The following is a 12,481-nucleotide window of genomic DNA, read 5'->3' as shown; positions in this document are numbered from 1 at the left end:
ATGTCTATCCTAACCCTTTTGGTTTACATAAGTCCACAGTAACACTTCTAAGGAATTCTAGATCTCTTGGCATTGAGTTGCCACAGTTACCTACTTACATGCCTGTCAGCTAGGCTAAACTGGTTTTCTTATGGAAATAGTAGGGTCCTTAATACACGTCTGCTGAACTTAAACCCTCTTCCTGCTTCCAACATTCCTTTCAGACTCATGAGGCTACAACCATCTCCTATGAGCTTCTGAAATGTGGCCTAGTTACGGCTGATTGGAGCATCAGGAAGGAAAGACAGTACACACACTTAGAGAGCTACACTCTCAAAACCAGGAGGTCTATGCCTGCCTTCGGGCTCCCGCAGACACTGGGAAGGTGAGAAGGGTAAAAAGGATTTCAGTTATCAACCATGTATTTTACCCTTAATCTAACAAGTCAATATACTAACAATCCATAAAACGAGGGGAGGGGAAGGAAAGGAATAGCATCTCCTTTCTTTCCATCTTTGAAACACTTACATTAAAACACATCTGCTAGATCTAATTAGATCCTTTCAAATCCAAGATGGATATTGTTCTCATTTTACACATAGGGTCATTGAGAAGTAGGCTGCTTACACACATATCTCGCATAAAGCTTACATAAATATCAGCTTGATTTTTGGATGTCTTTAACTCTCAGTCTGATGCCCTTTCTCCATAGCTTACTGGCTGAGAAATGGCTTAAATTTACATGTCTGATGGTTTGTTCAAATGCAATAAATTGTCTGAAGATCAATTTCAGTTAAAGCTATCTTTGCCCCAAGAGGAAAACAAAGTGAAGTTGCAGGTGTATGGACTGAGCATCAGACCTAATTAAAATTACTCTGGCCATGTAAGAGTTATGCAAATTTGTGCAATTTGCCTTATCTCTTAAGCCTCAGCTCTCTAATCTGTAAAGGGGGAGGGGGATAACAGACTTCTAATGGTTTTAAGGATAGTATAAAAAATTCTTGAAATACAGCCTGAACCTACTTACAGCAGCCTGATCTAATATTCCAAATTATAATCACTTGAACACATGAGAACGTAAGTAGATTAACAAAATCCACGGCTCTAACTATGGACTTTGTCCTTAAGTTTTTGAAAGATTTTAATGGTTATTACGGATGAAGAAATTCGAGTTTTGGTGCTGGTTTAAATAATTGACTTCTTACTATGTGACGACCATTGTAGAAGCTGCTGCTCATACAACACCTCTAATGCTTCCGGTAAACATGAATAGACAAGTAGGCCTTTACAAGTAAAATATGCTTCCAAAGTTCACATAGCTAGGAAGTGGCAGAACTGAAATTAAAATCGGATGGGACTTTTTCTCTATAACATCAAGAACAACTGAATAAATGTTATACAGTCATGAATGAAGCTTAGTTTCCTCCTCCCCATGAAATGAGTTCTGTTGAGCTCAAGACACAATGTGGGAAGAGTTTGCATGAGCAAGCTTCCTTTGAGCATCAGGAGACACCTCACGCTGGATCACACAGCTGGCCCTCCTTTATTATGTTCCAGCTGATGAAACTACCACGGCTCCCTTGCCTATAATGGAGTGTTTCAATCTGGGTACGGAATGAAAGATGCAGGCTTCCTCTTCTCCTCCAGAATCTTAATGCAGACTGCTGCACAAAGCTTCCATTAGGAAGACGGCTTGCATTTTTCTTCCTGGGTTTGCCAAATACAAGATCAGAATGTTTCATTCTCAGAGGTAACTGACACCAGCACTTCACAATTCAAACCAATAAATACTTGGGGAGCTCCTATTTTGTGAAAGAACCTGAACTAGGTATTGCAGGGCACTCAAAAGTAGATAATATGTGGCTGTATAATTGTAATTATTCAATTGTCATGATGCTGAGTAGTAATTAGTAATAGTTGAATGGGTAGTAATTAGTAATGGTTGCAGTGTTGAAGTTAAAAATGAGGGTAACAAAATACAGTTGTCCTTCAGTATATGTGACAGATTGGTTCCAGGACATCTGGGTATCTCAGTCTTTATATACTTAAGTGTGGAAGTAACCCTGTAGAACCCACGTATGTATAAAAGCCAGCCCTCTGGATATATGGACTTGGCAGCCTGCAAATACTGTCTTGTGTTTTTAAGAGACAGGGCCTCCTCTGTCACCCAGGCTGGAGTACAGTGGTGTAACCAGGGCTCACTGCAGCCTTGAACTTGTGGGCTCAAGCAATCCTCCTGCCTCAGCCTCCTGAGTAGCTAGGACTACAGGCATGTACCACCATACCTGGCTATTTATTTTTATTTCTGGATATGGTCTCACCATTTTGACCAGGCTGTTCTGAAACTTCTGGCCTCAAGCAACAGCCTCCCAAGTCACTGGGGGTATAGGCATGAGCCACTGTGCCCAGCTCCTAATATATTTCCAATTCATATTTGATGGAAACCTGCATATAATCAAGACCAGCGTAGTTCAAAAAGGGTCAACTGTATTGTGTTCAAAGATATTTTCTGGTGGGTGTGACTGGATCTCGAACACAGAACCTCTAGTTCTCAACCTTAAGTACATTCCATCATTCATGCTTCTTAAGAGCTCAACACTATAGTTATGTCTCACTGTAATGCTTTCTGGGACTTTTTCACATAATGGAGCCATGAACCCATGAGCCTGTGCTGAATTTCCAGCATGTGTGAGGTACCAAGGGTTTGAAGATAAACACACATTGCTCCTGTCCTAAAGAACATTAGTTCTGTGCCTTCTGATAGATGGTCCACATTTACATCAAGATTTCATGGATAGTTTGGTGATGTTTGAAAATGGATTCCCATTAGAAAACAAAATTCCTGCAAATATCCATGTATAAAATGTATTCATATCCTAGATTTTATTCTGCAGTGAAGTTCTAGCCTATAGGCCCCCTTCAGAACCACAGACAGTTATCGTGAAAAGCCAGATCCAGATGTCCTTGTGGGTTCAGGACCTCTCCTCATAACTTACACAATGGGCTATACCAATGACATTAAAAGGTATGTCTCAGTTCCCGTCAGTTTATTGATACTATGGGCATTTTCGTTTTATTGCACAAACTCCCCAATTGAGCGTATTGTACTCAGTCACACACATACTAATCGCTCTGTCTCAACCCCTTTAACATGCCTGATGTTTCTAACTAGTGTTTGATCTATTAATGACTGAGTGGATTTCAGAGAACAAGACCAATGTCGCATTCCAAAAGCAAGTTCTAAGCAACATAATCATAGTTCATATTCCATGTTGGAATGACTCAAACCCATGTCTGAAAGCCAGATTCTGGCTTTAGAGGGAGGAATTTTTGGAACCCTACTTAATGAGACTATGATGTATCTTTGTGAGAATTAAAGATATCTCCCCTGTGGATGAGTATTTGTAAATGACTATGTGGATGAATTAGGAAAATTTCTGTCTCGGGGAAAGGAGGGATCAGGGAAGCTCAATTCTAGTTAGGATTTTCTGAGATACATGTGACCAGATTAAACAAACATATGTCACAGCTTGGCTTTGGGGACTACCAGGAAAGAATGTTTTACACAGCTCTGAGAAGCATCGTTTTAGCCTGTGGAGTCCATGGCGAGAATGGCACAGGCCTAAACCCTGGCTTTGTTGTCTTACTGCTTGTGTTGCTTTGAGCAAGTCACTCAGCTGATCTGAAATCATAGCCTCGTTCGTTCGAGGTAGATAACACATTCTCTTACATACTCAACAGTATGAGAGAGCATATGTGATAGATGCTTACAACAGAGCAGGTATCAGTATTTGTCATTTTCAGACCCAAGACAAATATAGAAATAGAAACGTATTTATGCTTCTGGAAGGATGACTAGATCAATTAATCTCTGGATATGAAAAACTATGTATAGAGATTTTTCTTTTCCAGCATTGTTTATCACAGTAGATGTATCCAGCACCTATTGCCTATGGCAGTGGCATTGATGCTGTAAACTTGCAGTGTCTCTGCCAGTCTCACTCACTATCCCTGCTCCCTGAGATCATCTTCCACATCAGCCATGTGTAATAGAAGACTTGTCCTTGGCTCTGATTTCATGGGGATCTAAATTACAAAGGACATCTGTGATTTCTGCTTTCAGCTCCAAAATGTAAAGATCTTGAATTTCATGCTTTTATCTTTACAAGAAAAAGTTAAAAACCAGTGAAAGTGTTTTGATACCTTTTTAAGAGCTAAGCTTGCAGTGCAACTGCCACCCTGAAATCTGGAGAGACAGGCAAATCCAGAGTCTCAGCTAAAGCCTTTCTACTTGAAGTAGAAGCTGCTGGAGCCAAAAACTGGTAGGAGTTCTTAAGTGGTAATTTTAATAAACTGCTGGGAATTGAGTATGGACTAGCATAAGGGACAAACTCCTTGGGGGGCTACAGTTTTAAGGGGCCCCCTTACTTTGGGGGGCTTCACCTCCAGGAACTCCACCAGGTTCTCAGGATCCAAGAAAGATTCCCTCCTTGGCTCTGGCAATAGTGATATAAATCCAGCCTTCCCTGTAACAAAGGTCTTCAGAGCCTTGGGGAAGGGTATGCCTCTCCTCCAGGCCCCTCCATCCGTCCTGTCTCACCCAAGGTTTGAGGGTTATACAAGACGAATAACTTGTGGAGGTCACAGGCTAAAGAAACCCACTAAACGACTTGAAATTTAATTGGAAGATGGTACAGCATTCTCCCTCTTCCTTATCTTAGCCCCACATCAACAGAGCCCTGGTAAAGTAACAATGGATTAGAGCTGAAAGAGCTTCAAGACAGGCTGCCATGAGCAAGAATAAGTAAGAAAACCCAAAGTCAAGGAACAAAAACAAGGATATTAGGGCACTTTGAAGCCTCTGGCACCTGTAGCAACATGAAATACTAAAGGTCAAATGCTAGCCAGATTAACATAAGTCCTCATACTAGAGATCCATGTACCTTAGTTCTTATGACCTGAAATACCATAGCTTTAAACAATAACAAAGACACAAGCCAGGCCCAAGGGTCAAGTCTGAAAAGAAAAAACAAGCATCAGATCTAGATTAGAATCCTATGACACAAATGTTAGAATTATCAAAGAAATCTTAAAATAGCTGAATATGTCAAGAGCTTTACTAATTGAAAGTTTATCTCCTTGAAAGTCGCATATCGAAGCTAGAATGGCCCTCAGATTGGCTACCTGTGGAGATAGGGCCTAGACTTATGATGAAGTGTGGTCGTGAGGGTGCACCCTGAGTCAATGGGATTAGTGTCTCGTGAGAAAAGACGCTAAAGAGTTTACATTTTCCTTTTCTCCCCAAGAAGGCTCAGAAGAAAGGCCATATGAGGACAAAGCAGCTCTCTACAAGCTAGGAAGAGCCTCCACCAGAAGTTGTCTGGAACTTCTGTTTTGGACTTTCCAGCCTCTAGAACTGAGAGAGTAAATTTCTATTGTTCAAGCCATCCTATCTACGGAATTTTGTTCTGGAAGCTCAAGCAGACTACTATGGACTAATATGGGCTCTAATAAAAAGACAAATGTAAGAACAGATGGGTAATGTAAGCAGAGAAATGGAAATTCTAAGAAGCAGAAGGAAATGTTCAGAATCAAAATAACAAACAGAGAATGCCTTTGAGCTCATCAGTTGACTTGATGCAGCCAGGAAAATCAATAACCTTGAATATAGGTCAACAGAGACTTCACAAACTAAAATGCAAAGAGAAAAAATAGAACATTATATCCAAGAGCAGTAGGACAACTTCCATAAGATGTGGTGTGTGTGTGTGTAACTAGAATATTTAGAACAGAAGGAATACTTAATGGCTTAGAGAGTTCCAAAAAATACCAAAACCAGAAAGCTCAATACCAAATGTAATAAATACACATCTAAAAGCTACATATAGGCATATCATGTTACAACTGCAAGAAAGTAGTGACATAGAAGAAATATTGACAGAAGCCAGGGTGGAAGGAGCCAGAGGAGAGCAGGTTAGGATAATCTAATGATACTGAAACAAAAACTGGGAAGAATGACTTGGAGAAAGAAAAGTTCTCACGAGAAGCCATAAAATCAACAATGTTGCTATGGTTTGCATCCCTCAAAGTTCACCTTTAATCCCTAATGTAGCAGTGTTGAGAGATAGGATCTTCAAGAGGTGATAGGATCACAATAGGGTGCTAGGATGGCTCTGCCATCGTGAATGGATTAATGTCATTATCTTGAGAATGGGTTAGTTATTGCAAGAGTGAGTTTGTCCCTCTCTTGCTCTGTCTTGCAGTCTCTTGCCCTTTTGCCTTAAGTTGATGCAACAAGGCTCTTACCAGGTGGTGGCATGTTGATATTGAATTTTCCAGTCTCCAAAACTGATGTTTTTCTTTCTAAACTACTCAGTCTGTAGTACTTTGTTACAGCAACGCAAAACAGACAAAAACAAGACAAGTACCAAGGAGTGGGGCTGTTGCTTTAACAAATACTCGAAAACATGAAAGTATAACTAAGGTATAGGCCACACATCTCTTGAAAGCCAAAATTGAGGAGACAAGCTTTTGAAAAGGAAAGTTAGCTGTATTCAAGATGCCAGCCACCCAGAGGAGGCAGTGAACTTGTGTTTAAAGACTACCTCTCCAAGCTGTAAAATCTGGATCTGGGGTTCTTAAGGGAAATTAAGGGAGGACAAACAATGAACAAAGCATTTCTGTGAAATGGTTTCTGTTAATCATTGCTTTCTTGGTCAATGTCTTGTGGCCTTCTGCAGGTGCCATCAGGCTGCTGTTCTCAGGCTGATCAGCCCATTCCCCAAGTTCTTGGTCAGTGTATTTTATCTCTGAAGGTCCTGTTTTCCTGAGGCTGCTTTTTAATCTACAAACTCAAGCAAAGCAATAATATACAAGCAAACAAGCTAGTCTGTTACAGGACACCTGGATCTGGAAGCAGGAAACCTCAGGCCAGTTAACCCAAACTTCCTAAAGCCAAACCAAAAGGAGAAACCCCATCTCCTCAGGGCAGAGGAACAAAGGATCAAAGGGTAGTCTCTCTCTGTAGCCCTCTCACTTCCACCATGTCTCAGGTGGAAAGGGAGAGTGCCTTGGAGTGGCCTTCAGCCAAGCAGAGACCAGCCCTTCCTCTGCATAGAGTGCCAACTCACCTCAGTCTTGAATTAAATTCACCTTTGCCTTCAGCCACAGACCAAGTCCTTCATAAAAGGGGTAATCGATAGGAATCTCAAAAAAACCCAGAAAACTCTGTATCCAGGCACTTGAGCCATTTCCTCAGGCCCTCTCCCACCCTGTGGAGTGCTTTCTCCCTTTAATAAATTCCTGCTTTGTTCCTGTGTCTCACTCCTTTGTTATTTTGTGCATTTTGTCCAATTCTTTGTTCAAAATGCCAAGGGACCTGGACAACTCATACTCACAGCCTTCCAGTAACAGTTTGAATGTGTTTCCCAAGATTCATGTGTTGGAAACAAACTTCAGTGTGAGAGGTAGGACCTTTAAGAGGATATTAGTTTATGAGGGCTCTGCCCTCATGAATGAATGAATGTCATAATTGTGGGAGTAGGTTTGTCACTGAGAGTAAGTTTGTTATGAAAATGAGTTTAGTCTTATTCTCATGTTGTCACCCTTCTGACTTTTGCCACAGGATGACATATCCTTAATATTTTCAGCCTCCCAAACTAGAAACTTAATTCTTAATTCATGTGTATATACAATAGTTGTATACATTAATAAGGTACATGTGATTTTGATACAACATACAATGAATAGTGATCAAATAAGGCATCACCTCAAATATTTCTTTGTTAGAAACATTCCAATTCCATTATTCCATTTTTAAAAATAGAATAAACTGACTACAGCTGTCCTATTGTGCTGCTAGATGGTTAATCTCACCAATGTACCACAATGTAGCAGTCTTTCGTAACCCCCAGTTATCACCCGAAGTTCTTCGACTCAGGTCCAAGAAAGTTAAGGAATGTGGACACTAAGGGTAAAGCTGGAGTGAAAGTTTTAATAAGTAAAAGAAGAAAGTTCTCTGCTGCAGAGATGGGACGCAGAAGAGTGTCGCTGTTTTACAGTTGAATGCAAAGGCTTTTATGAAAAAGCAATAAGGGATGCACATCTTATCTGCATGAGGCATGAATTTCTGGTAGCTTCACCCCATCCTCCTAATGTGCATGCAGGCCCTTTGCTTGAGTTACTCTGCTTTGTTCCCCTTACTGAGCATGTGTCAGGGGATGGAATTTTCCATTGTGGACATGTCTGTACAAGTCACCTGTATAGCCTTTCTTATCCGTGTGGCTGTGGGCATGTCTCAGGCAAGCACGCCTGTGCAAGTTCCCTTGTCTCTGCCTGCAGGCTATTCTTTTGTTTGGAAGAATTCAACCAAGCACCCACCCTAACTGCCTGCCTAACTGGTTTCTTCCTTTGTCCTCTCAAGATCCTATTTATTTGAATTGCATTTTGTACCCATTTAATCAGGCTGTCTTCATGCCCACCTCCCCACTACTCCTCCCAATCCCTAGTCACTTTCATTTTACTCTCTATCTCCATAAGACCAACTTTGTTTAGCTCTAACATGAGTGATGACATAAACTATTTGTCTTTAAAAATTTTGGATACCTTGTGTTTATATATACTTGTGGAGTACATGTGAAATTGCATTACATGCATAGGCTGTAATCAAGTCAGAACATTTAGGGTATTCATCACTTCATGTATTTTCTGTTCTGGGGAGATTTCAAGTCCTGCCTGGCTTATTTCACTTTAACAAAATATCCAGTTCCATCCATGTTGCCTTGAATTACAGGATTTAAGTATTTAATGGCTGTGTAGTATTCCACTGTGTATATATCCCATACTTATGCATCTGTTGTTGGATACCTAGGTTGATCCTATATGTTGGCTATCGTGAATAGTGCTGCAATAAACATAAGAGGGCAGCTCTCTCTTCGCAATACAGATTTCCTTTCTTTTGAATACATACCCAGCAATGGGATTGCTGAAGCATTTGGTAGTGCTACTTGTAGCTTTTGAAAGAACCTGCATCTTGTTTCTATAGTGGCTCTACCAATTTATATTCCCACCAACAGTATACAAGTATTCTCCCTTTTTCCACATTCTTACCAGCACCTCTTTTTTTAATAAGACATTTTAAACTACAGTGAGATGCTATGCAACAGTTTTGATTTGCATTTCTGACTAGTGTTGTCAAGTATTCTTGATATTCCTTTTGGTCATTTGTATGTCTCTTGAGAAATGTCTATTCGGATCTTTTGCTTTAATTCCTAATACATCCTGGTGGTTAATCTGTTGAGTTGATTAGTCTGAACATGTTCTATTGGTTGTCTCTTCACTCTATTGTAATCTTTGTGCAGAAGTTTTCACAGAAATACAAAAATTCTAAAATTTATGTGAAACCACAAGATCCAGATAGCCAAAGCAAGCTGGGCAAAAATAACGAAGTGAGAGAAGACACATTACTGAATAATCTGGTTTGTCTGTGTCCCCACCCAAATCTCATTTTGAATTGTAGCTCCCATAATCTCTGTATGTTGTAGGAGGTAATTGAATCATGGGTGTGGGTTTTTCCCATGCTGTTCTCATGAGAGTGAATATTCTCATGAGATCTGATGGTCTTATAAAAGGGCAGTTCCTCTTACCTGCCGCTATGTAAGACATGACTTTGCTGCTCATTCACCTTCTTCCATGATTGTGATGTAGCAGGATGTGAGCTGCAGAGAAAACCTCAGACATGGAGTTGTAGAAGGAAGGGCTTTATTCAGCTGGGAGCATCAGCAAGCTACTGCCTTAAAGTGCACAATTTCTGTCCCTTTTAAGGGCTCACAACACTAAAGATTTCATATGAAAGGGTCGTGATTGATTGAGCAATCTAGGGGATACGTGACAGGGGTTTCATGCACTGGTAGTCAGAAACAAAACAGGGCAGAGAGTTTCACAATGTTCTTCTACACAATGTCTGGAGTCTGAATAACATCAGTTTCTAAGTTATGAGTTGATTTTTAACTACTGGGTTTAGGCCAGGCCTGGTTTCGGGCCTGGCACCGGGCTGCCTGTCTTTGATTTTACTTCCTTGTTTTTTTATTAAAACAGTTACTGAGCATAAAACAATGTGAGAGGGTCTTTTTCTTTCCTCAGTGAGGCTTCCCCAGCAATGTGGAACTGTGAGTAAATTAAACCTTTTCCTTTATAAATTACCCAGTCTCGAGTGTGTCTTTATTAGCAGGATAAGAACAGATTAATATAGTAAATTGGTACTAGGTAGGGCTGGGTGGGGAGTGCTGCCGTAAAGATACCTGAAAATGTGGAAGTGACTTTGGAACTGGGTAACAGGAAGAGGTTGGAACAGTCTGGAGGGTGCAGGAAAATGTGGCAAAGTTTGGAACTTCCTAGAGATTTAGAGGGCTCAGAAGACAGGAGGTTATGGGAAAGTTTGGAACTTTCCAGAGGCTCATTGAATGGCTTTGACCAAATGCTGCTCCTCTCAGATGGAGATGAGAAACTTGTTGGGAACTGGAATAAAGGTGAATCTTGCTGTGTTTTAGCAAAGAGACTGGTAGCATATTGTTCCTGCCCTAGAGATCTGTGGAGCTTTGAGAGAGATGAGTTAGGGTATCTGGAAGAAATTTCTAAGCAGCAAAGCATTCAAGAGGCAGCAGAGCATAAGTTTGGAGAATTTGCAGCCTGATGATGCTGTAGAAAAGAGAACTCCATTTTCTAGGGAGAAATTCAAGCAGGCTGCAGAAATCTGCATAAGTAATGAGGAGCCAAATGTTAATTACCAAGACAATGGGGAATATGTCTCTGGGGCATGTCAGAGAACTTCACAGCAGTCCCTCCCATCACAGGCCTGGAGGCCTAGGAGGGAAATATGGTTTCCTGGGCTGACCCCAGGGCCTGACTGCTCTATGCAGGCTCGGGACATGGTGCCCTGTGTCCCAGCTGCTTCAGCTCTGGCCATGGCTAAAAGGTGCCAACATACAGCTCAGGCCACTGCTTCACAGGATGTAAGCCCCAAGACTTGGTGGCTTACATGTGGTGTTGGGCTTATGGGTGCACAGAAGTCAAGAATTGAGGTTTGAGAACCTCCACCTAGATTTCAGAGGACGTCTGGAAACACATGGATATCCAGGTAGAAGTTTGCTGCAGAGGCAGAACCCTCATGGAGAACTTCTGTTAAGGCAGTATAGAAGAGAAATGTGGGGTCAGAGACCCCATAGAGTCCCCCATGAGGCACTGCCTAGTGGAGCTGTGAGAAGAGGGCCACCATCCCCAAGACCCCAGAATGGTAGATTCACCAACAGCTTGTACCATGCACCTTCAAAAGCTTGCAGACATTCAATCCCTGTCCATGAAAGCAGCCAGGAGTGGGGCTGTACCCTGAAAAACCACAGGAGCAGAGCTACCTAAGACCATGGGAGCCCATCTCTTGCATCAGCATGACCTTGGATGTGAGACAGAGTCAGAGCTTTAAGATTTGACTGCCCCATTGGATTTTGGACTAGTCTGGGGACTGTAGCCCCTTTGTTTTGATCAATCTCTCGCATTTGGAATGGATGCATTTACCCAATGCCTTTACCCACATTGTATCTAGAAAGTAACTAACTTGCTTTTGATTTTATAGGCTCATGGTGGGAGGGACTTGCCTTGTCTCAGATGAGAATTTGGGCTGTGGACTTCCGAGTTAATGCTGAAATGAGTTAAGACTTTGGGGAACTGTTGAGAAGGTATGATTGATTTAGAAATGTGAGGACATGAGATTTGGGAGGGACCAGGGAGGAATTACACGGTTTGGCTATTTCCCCACCCAAATCTCATCTTAAGTTGTAGCTCCTGTAATCCCCACATGTCAAGGGAGGGATTAGGTGGGAGGCAATTGAACCATGGAGGTGGGTTTTCCCCATGCTTTTCTCATTGATAGTGAATAAGTCTCATGACATCTGATGGTTTTTATAAAGGGCAGTTCCCCTACACAGGCTCTCTTGCCTGCTATCATGTAAGACACGACTTTGCTCCTCATTCACTTTCTGCCATGATTGTGAGGCCTCGCCAGTCATATGGAACTGTGTGTCCATTAAAACTTTTTCCTTTATAAATTGTCCCATCTTGAGTATGTCTTTAGCAGCATAAGAACAGACTAATACTAACTTTAAATTATACCACAAAGTTATAATGAAACAGCATGAACTGGCATTAACAGACTCATGTACCAATGAATTAGAGAACTCAGAAATTCACTTATTTACAGCCAACTGATTTTGACAAAAGTACAAAGAACACTCATTGGGAAGAGGACAGTCTCTTCAATAGATAGTACTGGGACAAATGGATACATTTGCAGAAGAAAGAAATGAGACCCTTTATCTCACTATATACAAAAATTAACACAAAATGTATCAAAAACCTAAATATAAGACCCAAACTATAAAGCTACTAGAAAACATAGGGAAAACACTTCAGGACACTTGTCTGAAAAACAGAAGACCTATAATGTACAGGC

Source organism: Colobus angolensis, unplaced genomic scaffold, assembly GCF_000951035.1.
Source record: "Colobus angolensis palliatus isolate OR3802 unplaced genomic scaffold, Cang.pa_1.0 Scaffold17, whole genome shotgun sequence".
In the NCBI taxonomy this organism is placed as follows: domain Eukaryota; kingdom Metazoa; phylum Chordata; class Mammalia; order Primates; family Cercopithecidae; genus Colobus; species Colobus angolensis.
Note: the sequence above shows the minus strand (reverse complement) of the source record.